Source organism: Theropithecus gelada, chromosome 4, assembly GCF_003255815.1.
Source record: "Theropithecus gelada isolate Dixy chromosome 4, Tgel_1.0, whole genome shotgun sequence".
Classification (NCBI taxonomy): Eukaryota; Metazoa; Chordata; class Mammalia; order Primates; family Cercopithecidae; genus Theropithecus; species Theropithecus gelada.
In genome coordinates this window covers 1,980,438-1,997,739 of record NC_037671.1, presented here as the reverse complement: position 1 = coordinate 1,997,739, position 17,302 = coordinate 1,980,438, and the positions used below count along the sequence as shown (strand labels likewise).

Here is a 17,302-nt window from a genome sequence, read left to right as displayed (position 1 = left end):
GCTGGGATTATAGGCATGCGCCACCATACCCAGTTAATTTTGTATTTTTAGTAGAGATGGGGTTTCTCCATGTTGGTCAGGCTGGTCTTGAACTCCCGACCTCAGGTGATCTGCCCACCTTGGCCTCCCAAAGTGCTGGGATTACAGGCATGAACCACCGCACCCAGCCAAGCTTTTTATTTTTACTGGGACAAATTAAGTTATTCAGGAGCTGTTTGATCATTTTAGGTCTTACTTTTAATATCTGTTAGCAAAAAAACAAGAAGTGTTTAGTCCAAGGCTAATTATTTACCACTGCTGACATTAGACCCTTCAGAATACTCTATCCAATGCTCAACAAATTATGAGGTTTTCCAGTCTGGTTAGTGGGAACGGGCATTATTTCCAACCCTGTATATCACTGGGTACTATTCTCTTAAGTCATTTTGGATAATTCTTTCCCTGTCCTTGGGTAGTTCCCTTATACAATATGCTGATTAACTGAAGACTTGAGGGGTACCTCCTGCAGACTTATAGTGCTTTTTATCATCAGCTGTCTTTTCCATGTGCCTTCATCTTGCATATTCCGGATGTCCTAGAGTCTCCAGATTCACAACTCTGTCTCCTCACCTCAGTGAACCTCCTGGTTAGGGCTCTGCCTCTCTGCACTGTGCCTCGGAAACTCTGTCCAGGAAGGTAGGTGGACAACTGTAAACCTTACCTCTTCCATTCCCCTTCTCCCAGAGATCACAGTCTCTGGGATACCTGCTGTCTTGTATCTGAGTACATAGCTAAATAGCCACTCATATATTATTTTGAGTTTGTTGTGCTTAAGGCATGAGAGTAAATCTGGTCCTTGTTATTCCATCATGGTCCAAAGCAAAAGTCAATAGACTATGATTTTTAAAATTTTTAATTCAACTAAATTAAAAATTTAAAATCAAGGTTAATTTTACTTCCTAAAAACTAAATTCAGTTCTTTTGAAAAACAGGTCATTTTTAGGTTAATACATTCTGTAGGCGTTTTCAAACTTGTCATAATAATAATTATTATTATTATTTTGAGACAGAGTTTAGCTCTTGTTGCCCAGGCTGGAGTGCAGTGGTACAATCTCAGCTCACCGCAACCTCTGCTTCCCAAGTGATTCTCCTGCCTCAGCCTCCCAAGTAGCTGGGATTACGGACGTGAGCCACCACACCCGGCTAATTTTGTATTTTTAGTAGAGACGGGGTTTCCCCATGTTGGTCAGGGTGGTCTCGAACTCCTGACCTCAGGTGATCCACCTGCCTCGGCCTCCCAAAGTGCTGGGATTACAGATGTGAGCCACCATGCCCAGCTCATAATTATTTTAAATGTAATACTGGTTACGTTGTTTCATAATTCAAATATCAAAGCTTTATGAACCTCTTATCTATTGTTTCCACTAGTTCTCAATCAGACTGACTTTTCTCCAATTGTACTTTATATAGTTCATGCTCTGAGCAGCTTTTTCCTTGCAGAATTATTTGGGCAAATTCTTTGACATATGGGTTAAATATGCATTCCTATAGAGATTTTTGTTTCCTTCTTCCAATTTATGAATCACTGCTAATCCAGGACAATTATTAATCAAAATCATGCTTTGAAGTTATTTTGGCCCAAAATGGTAAAGCTAGTTTGGGCAAAAAATCTGCAGGAGTGCTGGCTGGTGGTTATAAATTCTCAAAAACAGTTTTTGCTGGATCAAAGACAAATTTCTTTAGAATACTCTTGTGTTGGGGGATGAAACAGATTTTCGTTTCTTACTCGGAGGAAACACATCTTTTGTTTCCCAGATTTTATGGGGTACATGAAAGTGTCTCCTCGTATACTCCCTACACAAACAAGTTCTGAGAATTATTTCCTATGCATTATACCATATGAAGCTGAGAAAACCAAAGCTAAGATTTTTCAAGATTTGGTAAATGCCCTCAAGATAAAAGCAACTTCTCTTTTTCTAAATCCTGCCCACATTTATATTTTGACCAAAAAGATTATTCCCTTTTTTATATTTCTATACTCTTGGGTGATTTTCACATTTCATCTCTTTTTTAGTTTTTTTGGTGGAAGAGGCAGCCTTAACACCTAGTTCACCCTATTACTGGAAATGGAATCCCCATTCACTACTGATTAATTCCTGCTATTAATTTGACACAAAGGTAGATGCTGGAATACAAGTACATCTATACCAATGCTACTCTCAAAGTATAGTTTGTGGGCTAGCACTGGTCTGTGGACTGTTAGTTAGCAACCCACAGTAATATACATATAAAAATTGTGAGTGAACTATGCAAGTAAACCTCTATTTTATCTCATCCCAGACTAGTAACAGTCAAGCAAAAGATGAGCATTTATACCATGTCACTGGGTCTGCTACAAACAGTACGGTTATCAGCACGGCATCTAAATTAGGATGGTTTTTTAGGGTTTTGTGGGACAGGCACATTAAAACTGGTGAATGTATAGATACTCTTCCTAGGAGCATGTGCAGATAGAACAACAGAACAAAATACTATCAAGGGAATAAGTTGAACTATGTCATTTATTATACACTTAACCAAACCCAGGTTCCTGCAATGTACTAGATAAAGTTCTAGGCTCAGATCATGATTCTAGGAATTGAAATTTGTCATTGTTTTTCCATCCCTCACCCCTCTACCTCCAGCACCCGAACTCTCTAAGTTGAAGAGTCTTATTAGAAAGCAAGGACTACCTCCTTCTACAAAAGAGAAAAATTCACTTTCTCCAACATTATTGCACCTAAACACTGCAAGAGGCTATGGCTGCATAATTTAGATGACCACACGTGGGCTTCTAACCAGGACGAGATGACACAGAGAGGCTGGGACAGTGAAGACTACATTTTGGTAAAGATGGTAAAGCAGTTCTCAGGAGCAGCGGTGAGAGCAGTCCTCGCCACAGGGCCCGGTGTCCACCACCAGGGTATCAGAGGTATAAGTAGTAGCATCTGTGCCCAGGAGCAGGGGCAGTGGTTTCTACGAGAGATCTGAATTAGGGTGGCTGTGGATTATGTTCCTGGCTGTGTAGCCTCAAACCTGGTTTTGTGCCTAATGTGGTTTGGCTGTGTCCCCACCCAAATCTCAATTTGAATTGTATCTCCCAGAATTCCCATGTGTTGTGGGAGGTAATTGAATCATCGGGGCCGGTCTTTCCCATGCTATTCTCATGATAGTGAGTAAGTCTCATGAGATCCAATGGGTTCATCAGGGGCTTCCACTTTTGCTTCTTCCTCATTTTCTCTTGCCACTACCATGTAAGAAGTGCCTTTTGGCCGGGCACAGTGGCTCATGCCTATAATCCCAGCACTTTGGGAGGCCGAGGTGGGCGGATCACGAGGTCAGGAGATCGAGACCACCCTGGCTAACATGGTGAAACCCCGTCTCTACTAAAAATACAAAAAATTAGCCGGGCGTGGTGGCAGGTGCCTGTAGTCCCAGCTACTAGGAGGCTGAGGCAGGAGAATGGCATGAACCTGAGAGGTGGAGCTCGCAGTGAGCCGAGATCATGCCACTGCACTCCAGCCTGGGCCAACAGAGTGAGACTCCATGTAAAAAAAAAAAAAGGAAAAAGAAAAAAGAAAAAAAGGAAGTGCCTTTCACCTACTGCCATGATTTTGAGGCCTTCTCAGCCATATGTAACTATAAGTCCAATTAAACCTCTTTTTTTCCCCCAGTCTCGGGTATGTCTTTATCAGCAGTGTGAAAACGGACTAATTCAGTGCCCTTCCCCAAAATAAAATGAATACTAATACCAATGTGTACACTCCTTTATGTTTAAATTAGAGAAATTTGCAAGCAATTGTTTGCTCTAAGGAATGAATGTGAAATCATTCTGGGGAGTAGTTTCAGAGAGCAGCATTCAGCTATTTTTTTATCATGCTGAGCTGTGAGCCACTTCCTAAATCTTCTATCTGGCCATACCCCATGGTAGGGAAAATGACATTTATTTCTCAGCATCCTGTCTTATAATTAAAGAAACACATCCTCCTTAAAAATAAAAAATAAAAAATAAAAAACAGAAGAAAGCAATACTTAAATGTGGATCTGAGACCCCTCCCCATCCTGGGCATCCTCCAACTACTGATCTCAGTGATATCAAATGTGGCTGAGCACCAGGTTTGCTGTGGGCTTGTTACAGAACACTCAGGCCTCTCCACAGGTCCCCTGTGTCAGAATGTTGGGCACGGAGTCCAGAAATTGCTTTTTAACAAGCCCACAGGCGAGGCTGATGCACAGCCTAGGAATCCTGGTCTGTGTTCTTGCCACCAAAAGTGGGATCTGAAGACCAGCAGCATCAGTGCCAACAGCAACATTTTATAAGTAGGAAATCTCATACTCGATTCCAGATCAGCTGAGACTTAAGGTGATGTCCAGGTGATTCCTCTGTACAGGAAAGTCTGGAACTCCCTGGTCTATGTACCTTCTAGACGTGGGGTCAGGACTGTGCAGTCTGATCTAGGTGTGTTGTCTGATCAGATCCTTTAGCAACGGAGGCTTAGTGTTCAGTCCTTGTTCCTGTTCTCTTCTATAGCCAATCACTCCTTTGGAGATGTCATCCAGACTTAAGGCTTTAAATAACTTTTGTATGACATCATCTCCTAAGTCTGTTTCTCCTAAATGTCTCTAGATTCATCTGTCCAACTGCCAACTCGACTACCTCACTGGTATTTCTCAGCGGCATCTCAGATCCCACATCTCCCACAGTGACTGCCTGCGATGTCCCCTCCTCTCATATGCTCCTGCTAGTCTTCTCATTCTCGGCTGATGGCAACTCTTTTTAGTCATACAGGCTGACATTTTTGGTATCCTTTGCTCTTCTTTCTCATACCCCAGATTTAGTCCATTAGAAAATGCTGTATAAAGTGATTGGAAATAGTGAGAATCCAGTCACTTCCCAATATTTCCACTGCTCACACCCAGTTAAGTAACCAAAATCTCCAGCCTGAAATACTGCACTCATTTCCTCCAGTCTCCCCACCTGCCTTGCTCATCTCTGGCCTTTGGATTCTGTTCTCAGCACAGCAGCTAGAGGGATCCTTTTAAAAAAGAAGTTGTGGCATGTCTTTATTCTGCTTAAAACTATCTCATTCAAAGTCAAAATCCTTCCCACATACTCCAGCCCTAAACCCACATGATCTGACCAAACCCCTGACCTTATCTCAGTGACCTTATCTCAGCCATACCCAGTCCCTTGTTCTTCCCAGAACACACAGACATGATCCTGCCCTGGTACACTGGCACCGAAGGTTCCTACTCCCTAGAAAAAACTTCCTCCAGATACCCTCATAACGAATTCCTTTATGTCCTTCAAATATTTCATCAAAGGTCACCTTCCCAACGAGGCCCACGCTGACCACCCCGGCACAATAGCTACCTTCTCTGTCCCACAACCCACACTCTGATCACCTGTTCCACATCACTTGCCACCTTCTACTTTCCTCATTTACTCTGCATATATTAGAGTGTATGTACTGTCTGCCTCTTCCCACTGCAACACATGCTCCACAAGGCTAGAGATTTTTCCGATTTTACTTCAATGACTTTCGCCAGATGCAAAAACATTCTGTCACATGTCTGGCAGACAACAAAGGCTGGCTGAATGAATGACTGCTGTAGAGCACCTCGCTATTCTAAAGGCAATATCTTTATTAAACAGCCTCAGGCCAAATGCTGTTTCACGGCAGCTACAGCACAAGGCCCTCTCACGCTGACATCGAGGTCGCCTATGCTTTTCTCAGAGGTGCTGCTTGTGTGTCCTCCCTCCCTCCCTGCATCCCTCCTCCCACACCAATCCCTCTGCACACTGCAGCATGCAATTATATTTCCCCCTTAGGAAAGAACAGTCTTAAGACTATGAATCCCAATTTCCAAACAAATATAAATCTAAGTTAGACTGCTCTATAAATCCACGAGTTTGCATTAGAGCCAGTGCTAGGATTACTACACTCAGGAAAGGGAGAGTGGGTAGGAGAGCTGAGCAGAAGAGGAGTTCCTCTAGAAAGTTACCTAAGATGAGCGCTTGTGGCATTACTCCTGTCTGCTAATTTCAGAATCTAGTTCTTTTAAAAAGGTTGGGGGAAAAGATAGAAAATACAATCCAAGAAAGAAATAGGATTGGAAACTGGAAATAGGGTAAAAGCTGCATGGGCTTGAAAATTCATCTCTTAATACCACAGACTTCTGTATGCAGTGGCTGCCTTCCACCTTGTGGGGACAATGACAGGAAAAATGACTCCTGCTGCTGTCAGAGATGAGGGACACCCAGGGGAGAAAGAGATCAGAACTCAGACACCAGAACAGGAATAGGCATAGTCCTCCACGGAAACAAAGAAACCAAAAATAATGATACAAAATATTAGGGCCATACCATAGCCTGACCCAGCCACATGAAGCCCTCGCTGTCCACAGTCCTGGAGACAGGACAAGGCCCAGGCAACATCTGTGTCCCTGTGATCACAGGTTCTGGTGAAATAAGGTTCTACTGGAGTCACACAAACAATGGAGCAGTAAAGATGACCAACCCAACGAATGATCACATCAAATTCCATGATGTACTGAGCACCAACTGAGCATAGGCTGTCCACACTCAGCTCCTCACAACCCTCTCTCCTGTCTCCATCTACAACAGGCCCATCACAGCAAAAATGGATTCTGGAAGGCTGTCAGGTTTTAAGAGCCTTGCTCTCCTTTCATTAAACCATCAACCCAACCTCATGGCAAGAATTTGAAAAATTCATATCCAGGTTCTTATTTTGAATAGAGAAATAAGTTGCAGCTCAGTGAAACTTAAAAGTTAAGACTTGAAGAGGAATGTCCCAGCCTCACCTCTGCTGAAACAAGAAACTTGACTGAGGAAGAAAGCACAGGTCAGTGTGGGGTGTTGGTTCTGGTGGCAGTGGTGGAGCAGTCGCCCATTTCCTCACATGATGATAACTGAAACACAGAAACATAGATATATTCACATGTCAGGTGCAGATATAGAAGTCAGGAGCTCTTGAAATTACAATGGTGTGTGTCAGAGGAAGGACTTGAAGAAATTTTGTATCTCAGTCCCACTGAAGGCAGTTGTCTCAAGCTACAGAAGAAATCATAAACAAATCCAGGGCAGTCACTGTACCTGGTGACACTCTGAACAGCCTACCACATGCTTGAGATGTCCAAATCCAGAGAACCCCTCAACAGAGTCATGTCCCCTCTGCCTCACCCTGACCCACTTCAGGCCCCCCAGCGTCTCATCTTTACAAGTCTCATGAGACGCATCAGAGTCCTGGGCACAGTTGCTGCCTGGGGTAGAACAAAAATAGGAACTGGTCAGAGCCCATAGGAGATGTGGCTAAAGGAGGAATCTTGTTTACACTGTCCCAGTGATCTCAGGGAGCAGCCCTCTAATCCCCCATACTAACAGGCAGCCTGAGCATAGCTCCCTCTTGTTGCATCTATGAGAAAAACACAACCTGTGAAAGGTCAGGGAGGACACAGGGCACAAGGTCCTTAAGGAAACAGCAAATCGTGGACCCCAGGAAAATTTCCAGAACTGTGACTGCAGACCCAGGGCAGGATCAGAAAACATGAGGAAAGCAGGTGTGGGGACTGGACCAACTGTCCTCCTGAGGTCTGTCCTCAGTAGGGATCTTCCCCTGTGACCTGTGACTGCTGGGAGGTCCCCATCACCACAATCATCAAGGTGATAAATTTGTCCTTCATTTTCACATGTGCTTCACAAAAGAGCAAGTGCTGGCAGGCAGGGCTCCAGGCTGGGTTGGCCTGTGTGTGGATGGTGTTTCCAAGTGATGAAGCAAGTCATAATTCTACCTGTGGCTTGAAACCCACAGTGGAACAAGAAAACTCAAACCCCACCCCTCACTCCTTCCCTACCTGAGCTTTTCTTCCTCCACATTACAGCAGCGACCACAGCTCCGGTGACCAGAGCTCCAAGGAGAACCAGGCCAGCAACGATGCCCACGATGGGGATGGTGGGCTGGGAAGACGGCTCTGGGAAAGGAGAGGAAGGTGAGGGGTTCTGACCCCCAGGCCTCAGCCCTGACCCTGCTGAAGGTCTCCTGCTTTCCCTGAGAAGAGATAACTTATGCCCCTCCTTACCCTACCTCAGAGTGAGGGGCTCTGGCAGCCCTCATGTTGCACATAGCACGTGTATCTCTGCCCCTTTCCAGAAGGCACCACTACAGCCACCCACTTCTGGAAGGTTCCATACCCTGCAGGCCTGGTCTCCACAAACTCCATGTCCTAAGTCTGGTCCTCCCCATCCTGCTGCCAGGTCAGTGTGATCTCCGCAAGGTAGAAGCCTAGGGATCAACACCTCAGGGTGGCCTTGTGGTCAGAGACGGGGTGCTGGGTCACGTGTGCCTTTGGGGGATCTGAGGGGAAGAGTCAGAAAATTCAGGCACTTTGCATTCCTCATGGGACACTCCAGCAGCACTCATGTGACCATCCTGAGAATGGACAGGACACCTGGGGTGGGGAAGGGAGCACAGAACCCAGACACCAGCCTGGACACAGGAATCTGGGATAATCTCCTATTCCTTGGAAAGTTCGAGTCTCTGACGGGGAAGCAGGGACTTCTGGTCCTGACCTGAGTGGAGGCCGAGGGACTCAGAAGAGCTGGAATCGGAGCCACAGACACACTGAGTGTGTGAGAGAGAACAAGGCCTGAGAGGAAAAGTCCTGGTGCCCAAGGCTGCTGTAGGGGTCAAAAGCGACCACGGATCAGTATTCCAGGGACTGTCCTCCCCTCCATTTCCTCAGGAACTTCATCCCTTAATTGCCCCGGAGAGCAGGGTGGGCTCTCAGAGTCACTCTCTGGTACAGGATCTGGAAACCCATGATTCTTTCCATTCAGGACCAGAGGGAGGGCGATTTTCTAGTGTTGGTCCCATTTTCCTACCCTCCTGGTGGCACGCCAGCCTGGGAGATATACAGGAGACGAGGGAGGCGCCCCGTGGCCCCTGGTATCCGAGTGCTGCAGCGTCTCCTTCCTGCTCTCCAGGTGTCTGCGGAGCCACTCCATGCACTCGCCCTCGCCCTCAGGTAGGCCCCAGCCTGCTCTGAGTATTTGTCCGCTTCCCACTTGCATGGGGAGATCTGAGCCGCTGTGTTCGCGGCGGTCCAGGAGCGCAGGTCCTCGTTCAGGGCGATGTAATCCTTGCCATCGCTCGTTCAGGGCGATGTAATCCTTGCCATCGCAAGCGAACTATTCATACCCGCGGAGGCGGCGCCCGTCGGGCCCCACGTAGCAGCCATGCATCCTCTGAATGGTGTGAGAACCATGGCCCCGCCCCCGCGGTCAGCCCTGAACACCCAGCCCCGCTCCCGCCCCGACCAACCCGCAAGGATTTTGGCCTAAACTGGAAATTAAACCGGGTAAAGGCGCCCGAGTTTCTTCCCTGGTCGAGGGTCTGGCCAGGTCCCGCAGCCTCGGGGTGGATCTCAGACCCAGAGACTCTGGGGGATCTGGGCCGTCCGTGGGGGATGGGGAGGGATCGTGACCTGCGCCCCGAGCTGGGGCCACTCACCGGCCTCGCTCTGGTTGTAGTAGCCGAGCAGGGTCCGCAGGTTCTCTCGGGAAATCTGTGCGTGTCCCTTGGCGTTCCGTGTCTTCCGGTCCCAATACTCCAGCCCCTCCTGCTCCACCCACGGCGCCCGCGGCTCCATCCTCCGACTCACCGCGTCGCTGTCGAACCGCACGAACTGCGTGTCGTCTACGTAGCCCACGGAGATGAAGCGGGGCTCCCCGCGGCCGGGCCAGGACACGGCGGTGCTGAAATACCTCATGGAGTGGGAGCCTGGGCGCGAGGAGGGGCTGAGACCCACCCGACTCTTCTGCCGCCGCGGCTTCCCGGTCCTGAGCCCCCGCCGGGAGGGCCCCTCACTCCTCCCTGCAGAGGCCCTTTCCCTCCAGCCCCCGCACTCACCGGCCCAGGTCTCGGTCAGGGCCCCCGAGAGCAGCTGGAGGAGGGTTCGGGGCGCCATGACCCGCATCCTCCGCGCCTGGGGAGTATCTGAGTCCCGGTGGGTGCGCGGGTACACTAGTGCCGGGATCGCGGCGACACTGATTGGCTTCTCTAAAAACCCGGAACCCAATGGGAGAAGTGGGATCACAGCACAAGTATCCAGGAAAAAGGTTGGGAGAACAGAAACTCAGGGGAGTGGACAATCCCCAACCCTGTGCCTCCCCAGTGCAGTCATCACCCTCCGGGTCTGAGACCCAGAGAGCCACGCCTGAGACCTGGGACTTTGTCCTGATCCCTCTTTTCCTACACCAGCCTCTTTGTCATACTGTCTGCCTGAGTCCTGGTCAAGGATCTGTCTGTGGAAACCGGGGAGAGAACCCTCAGGCTGGGCCCAGCCCCTTCCCATTCACTCATCCTGAAATCCTCATCCCTGAACTGGACTTCCCACTCCTTACCTCTCCCGTTGGGTTACCCTAGAAGAAAACTCACCCCAGGGAACTTTGATGCCAGAGAGTGAGCTCGCCCTGGGAATGGCGGTGTAGAGAAAGGGGTTTTCTTTTTTTTTTTTTGAGACGGAGTCTCGCTCTGTCACCCAGGCTGGAGTGCAGTGGCCGGATCTCAGCTCACTGCAAGCTCCGCCTCCCGGGTTTACGCCATTCTCCTGCCTCAGCCTCCCGAGTAGCTGGGACTACAGGCGCCCGCCACTCGCCCGGCTAGTTTTTTGTATTTTTTAGTAGAGACGGGGTTTCACCATGTTCGCCAGGATGGTCTCGATCTCCTGACCTCGTGATCCGCCCGTCTCGGCCTCCCAAAGTGCTGGGATTACAGGCTTGAGCCACCGCGCCCGGCCAGAGAAAGGGGTTTTCTCTTTAAACCTGGTGAAGTTGTGGCTGAAGGCACAAGATATAGATTCTCATAGTGACCAGGTTTTTGTTTGTTTATTAATACAGTGGTTAGCACAATCTAACCCCTGAATGATCAGGATTCTAATCTGTAAAAGACCTAATTTTGCTTGCTTCATATATAAGTGTATCCAAACAGCACTGCAATTCGAGTCACAAAGCTTCTAAGTTTACTTTCCTAGACTGTGGATCCATGACTCTGGGTTGTTGCATTTAAAATTATCTTCATTCCATAGCCCGAGTTTCCCTGTGCGAGTCCAGGACATCTCAATACAAAGAAGCAGGATTTGTTACTGCATATTGTAACAAGGAGCCTCAAAATTGCACTGAAGTCAAAATGCCTGTCATCAATGCTTAAGCACTGCTTGTTTTTATGAATTATGCACATCTAAGCAGTGTACATATTTTATTTGCATACTTGGTATATTTTTACTCTTATGTTTTTAATCATGAGGAGGTCATTAGTTTTTGGCAATCCCACAAAATGTATTAAATACCGAATGCAGGCCGGGCGCGGTGGCTCAAGCCTGTAATCCCAGCACTTTGGGAGGCCGAGACGGGCGGATCACGAGGTCAGGAGATCGAGACCATCCTGGCTAACACGGTGAAACCCCGTCTCTACTAAAAAATACAAAAAACTAGCCGGGCGAGGTGGCGGGCGTCTGTAGTCCCAGCTACTCGGGAGGCTGAGGCAGGAGAATGGCGTAAACCCGGGAGGCGGAGCTTGCAGTGAGCGGAGATCCGGCCACTGCACTCCAGCCTGGGCGACAGAGCGAGACTCCGTCTCAAAAAAAAAGAATTAAAAAAAAAAAAAAAAAAAGTTAAATACCGAATGCAAAGAACCCCCTGCTAGGATCTTCCACTGCTTTAGAATTCTTTCCCTTTGGTCCTTTTCCTCACCTCCTGCTTCTCCAGCCATTCTCTCTGCCCCTCTCATCCCTCACACCCTCCTCTCCCCTTAGTCCCTGCCACCCTGTCACTCCTGAATTGTGGCACTAACACTGTCCCTCACTTCCTGCCCATGTCTGTTCTCCCCACAGTGCTCAGCAGTCCTGCTAATGTAACTCAGGTCATGTCATTTCTCACTTAAAATGGCTGGGTTTTGGTCTACCACTTTGCTATATGTTTTCAATTTGTCTCATTTTTTTGGTTTCTATTCCTCCTTTCCTACTTTCTTATGTGTTAAGTAAACGTTTGTTAGTTTATGGTTTTAATTCTCCTAGTGGCTTTTAGCTATATTTCTTTACACTAATTTTTTATTGTTGTAAGAACTGAAACCCAATTCCTTGACTTTTCACAGTGAAGTTCACTAATATTAAGCAGCTGCATCCAGCAAAATAAAGGACACTTGTAACAGTGTAGTTTCATTTAACCTACCATTATGTTACTATTGTTGTATATATTACCAATATACTTTATAAACTCAATAATACAGTAATACTTTAAGCATTCACATTAAGTCATTAAGAAAATGAGTGTGTATGTGATCTGTGTATGTGCATAATTTCTGTTGTTAATTGTTCCTTTCTATATACCTAGGTCACCATCTAGTATCATTTCCCTTCAGCCTGAAGAACTTCCTTCAAAATTATATGTAGTACAAGACCCCTAGGAAATGAATTTTTTGATTTTTGATGATGGAAAAGTGTCTTCATTTTTGCCTTCTTCCCCACTTTTTTTTTTTTTTCCCCTTATTGGGGCATTTATGTATAATAAAACTCACCAGTTTTAGCTGCAATGTTTTATGAATATTGGTAATTATTTATAGTCACGTAACTACCACATTGCCCAGATAGAGAACAGTTTCTTTTCCCTAAAAACTTTGCTCATGCCCCTTTCTAGTTAATCCTTGCCTCCTACCCTCACCTGCTTCCCTTCAGTCAACCACTGCTCTGCTGTTACTGTAATAATGAAATTTCTAGAATTTCATGGACGTGCAATCATATGTTATGTAGTCCTTTGTTTAGTCTCTCCCTTGGCATAACAGTATTTGAGATCTTTCCATGTAGTTAAGAGTAATAATATTTCATTCATTTTTGTTGCTGAGTAGCTGCTGAGTATTGTTGGAATTCCAGTTTATTCATTGGTTTGTCTATTCTCCAGCTGATAAACATGTGGGTTATTTCCGGTTAGGGTCTGTTATTAATGAAGCCACTATCAATAACTGACTACAAGTCTTTGCATGGCCTTACACTTTCATTTCCTTTGGATAAATAAATATTTGTGGAATTGTTGGGTGATACGATAAATGGATGGGTAGCTGTTTTAAGAAATTGCCATATTATTTTACAAATTGACTGCAACTTTATTTTTGCGTTCCTACCAACAATATAAGAGATTTTTATTTTTTCCATATTCTTACCAGTATTTAGAATTATGTCTTTTTAACTTTACTTATTCTAGGTGATGTGTGGTTTCTCACAGTGGTTTTAACTTGCACTTCTTTGATGATTAGTATCATTGCTAACTTGTCATGTTTGTCTAAGAGATCTATTACGTAGCTTTTGTGAACAATTTTGCAAATTTAATTATTAATTCCAGAGAGTTTTTCAGAATTCCTTGTTGTTTTCTACATATGTAATTAAGCTGAGAAAGATTCCTTCCTTTCCTAATTTTTTTCTTTTAAAAATTCTTTGTAGTTAGTAAAGACAGGGGTCCACTATGTTGCTCAAGCTAGTCTCTAACTCCTAAACTAAAGTGATCCTCCCACCTTGGCCTCCCAAAGTGCTGGGATTACAGGCATGAGGCACCACACCTGGCCCTTTTATTGGTCTTTTATTTCATTTTCTTGCCATATTGCACTGGTTAGGATGCTCATAAGGTGTTTTAAACAAAAATGAGGAGAGCCACATCTTTGCTTTGTTGCTGATCTTAGGAAGTAAGCATCCGGCCTTTCATAATTGAATATGAGAGTAGCTGTAAACTTTTCGTGGATGTTCTTAACCACATTGAAGATATTGCTTTCGATTTTTAGTTTCCTGAGATATTTTGTCATGAAAGTCTTGATTTTGTAAGTGCTTTTTCTGCATCAACTATAATAATTATGCAACATTTGTTCTATTAGGTGAATTGTATTGCTTAATTTTCAGATGTTAAACCAACCTTACTTTCCCATGAAAAAAACCAATGTGGCATGGCATATTATTCATTTTATGTATATCTTAATTGGATAACATTTTATATAGAATTGTGAGTCTGTATTCAAGAGAAATATTTGTTCTTGATTCTTTTTCTCATGATGTTCTTATCTGGGATTTTTTTTTTTTTTTTGAGACGGAGTCTCGCTCTGTGGCCCAGGCTGGTGTGCAGTGGCCAGATCTCAGCTCACTGCAAGCTCCGCCTCCCGGGTTCACGCCATTCTCCTGCCTCAGCCTCCCGAGTAGCTGGGACTACAGGCGCCCACCACCTCGCCCGGCTAGTTTTTTGTATTTTTTAGTAGAGACGGGGTTTCACCGTGTCAGCCAGGATGGTCTCGATCTTCTGACCTCGTGATCCGCCCGTCTCGGCCTCCCAAAGTGCTGGGATTACAGGCTTGAGCCACCGCGCCCGGCCTTGTCTGGGATTTTTATATGGATAATGCTGGTGATATGGTTTGGCTCTATGTCCCCAGACAAATCTTATCTTAAATTGTACTCCCATAATTCCCACGTGTTGTGGGAGGGACCCAGTGGGAGATAATCTGAATCATGGGGTCGGTTTCCCCCATACTGTTCTCGTGGTGAATAAGTCTCATGAGATCTGATGGTTTTATCAGGGGTTTCCGCTTTTGCATCTTCCTCATTTTCTCTTGTTACTGCCACGTTAAGAAGTGCCTTTCACCTCCCGCCATGATTCTGAGGCCTCCCCAACCATGTGGAATTCTAAAGTACAATTAAACCTCTTTTTCTTCTCAGTCTTGGGTATTTATCAGCAGCGTGAAAACGGACTAATACAGTAAATTAGTACCAGTAGAGTGGGGCGCTACTGAAAAGATACCCGAAAATGTGGAATCGACTTTGGAACTGGGTATTAGGCAGAGGTTGGAACAGTTTGGAGGGCTCAGAACAAGACAGGAAAATGTGGGAAAGTTTGAAACCTCCTAGAGACTTGTTGAATGGCTTTGACAAAAATGCCGATAGTGATATGAACAATAAGGTCCAGGCTGAGGTGGTCTCAGATGGAGATCAGGAACTTGTTGGGAGCTGGAGCAAAGGTGACTCTTGTTACATTTTAGCAAAGAGACTGGTGGCATTTTGCCCTTGCCCTAGAGATTTGTGGAACTTTGAACTTGAGAAAGATGATTTAGGGTATCTGGTGGATAAAATTTCTAAGCAGCAAAGCATTTAAAAGGTGACTTGGGTGCTGTTAAAAGCATTCCATTTTAAAAGGGAAACAGCATAAAAGTTCAGAAAATTTGCAGCCTGACGATGCAGTAGAAAGAAAAACCCATTTTTTGAAGAGAAACTCAAGCTGGCTGCAGAAATTTGCATTAAGTAACAAGGAGCCAAACGTTGATTCCCCAAGACAATGGGGAAAATGTCTCCAGGGCATGCCATAGGTCTTCATGGTAGCCCCTCCCATCACAGATCCAGAAGCATAGGAGGAACAAATGGTTTCATAGTCCAGGCCCAGAGTCCCCATGCTGTGTGTTGCTTAGGGACTCAGTGCCCTGCGTCCCAGAGGCTCCCACTGTTGCTAAAAGCGGCCAAGGTACAGCTTGGCCTACGGTTCCAGAGGGTGCAAGCTTTAAGCCTTGATAGCTTCCACTTGGTTTTGAGCCTGCAGGTGCACAGCAGTCAAGAATGGAGGTTTGGGAACTTACATCTCGATTTCAGAAGATGTATGGAAATGCTAGGATGCCTAGGCAAAACTTTGCTGCAGGGCAGGGCCTTCGTGGAGAACCTCTGCTAGGGCAGTGTGGGGGGGAAATGTGGGGCTGGAGCCCCCACACAGAGTTTTACTGCCTAGTGGAGCTGTGAGAAGAGGGCCACGATGCTCCAAACCCCAGAATGGTAGATCCACCAACAGCTTGCACTGTGCACCTGGAAAAGTCACACTCAACGCCAGACTGTAAAAGCAGCTGGGAGGGAGTATGTACCCTGCAAAGCCACAGGGGCAGAGCTGCTCAAGATATGGGGACCTACCTTTTGCATCAGCATGACCTGGATGTGAGACATGGAGTCAAAGATCATCTTGGAGCTTTAGAATTTGACTGCCCCACTGGATTTAGGACTTGTATCGGCCCTGTAACTCCTTTGTTTTGGCCACTTCCTTCATTTGGCATACCTGTATTTACCCAATACCTATACCCCCACTGTATCTAGGAAGTAACTAGCTTGCTTTTGATTTTACAGGCTCATAAGCAGAAGAGACTTGCCTTGTCTCAGATGAGACTTTGGATGGTGGACTTTTGGGTTAATGCTGAAATGAGGAAACACTTTGGGGGATTGTTGGGAAGACATGATTGGTTTTGAAATGTAAGGACATGAGATTTGGAGGGGCCAGGAGCAGAATGATATGATTGGGCTCTGTGTCCCCACCCAAATCTCATCTTGAATTGTACTCCCATAATTCTTACTTGTTGTAGGAGGGACCCAGTGGGAGATAATTTGAATCGTGGGGGTTGTTTCCCCTATACTGTTCTTGTGGTATTGAATAAGGTTCACAAGATCTGATGGTTTGTTTTGCTCTTTCCCCCAGGCTGGAGTACAATGGCGTGGTCTCAGCTCACTGCAACACCCACCTCCCGGGTTCAAGTGATTCTTCTTCCTCAGCCTTATGAGTAGCTGGGATTACAGGTGCCCTCCACCAAGTCCAGCTAATTCTTTTGTATTTTTAGTAGAGACACGGTTTCACCATCTTGGTCAGGCTGGTCTCAAACTCCTGACCTCAGGTGATCCACCCACCTCGGCCTCCCAAAGTGCTGGGACTACAGGCGTGAGCCACCTTGCCCGGCTGATCTGATGGTTTTATCAAGGTTTCTGCTTTTGCATCTTCCTCATTTCCTCTTGCCACTATGTAAAAAATGCCTTTCACCTCCTGCCATGATTCTGAGGCCTCCCCAGCCATGTAGAATTGTAAGTCCAATTAAACTTTTTTCTTCCCAGTCTCCAGTATGTCTTTATCAGCAGCATGAAAACGGACTAGTACAGCTCACTTCATAAATTGAAAATTGTTGCCTCCTTTAATTTCTAAAAGGTATGTGTAAAATTCATGTTATTTCTAAATTATTTGATACAATTCATCAGTGAAGCCTTCTGGACCTGGAGTTTCCCATAATGAGGATTTTGATTACAAATTCAATTTTTACAATCAGTATATGACTGGCCACATTTTCTATCTCTTCTCAGGTCAGTTTTCGTAAGTTTTCTCTCTCAAGGAAATTGTTCATTTCATTTGCTTGTCAAACTTACTGACATGAGATTATCAGTATTT

At 45.8% G+C, this 17,302-nt stretch overlaps 1 pseudogene; it reads right to left on the bottom strand.

Annotated features, from left to right (window-relative positions):
* Nucleotides 1–6,182: 6,182 nt before the first annotated feature.
* LOC112622183 lies at nt 6,183–10,014 on the bottom strand (annotated as a pseudogene).
* Nucleotides 10,015–17,302: the final 7,288 nt, after the last annotated feature.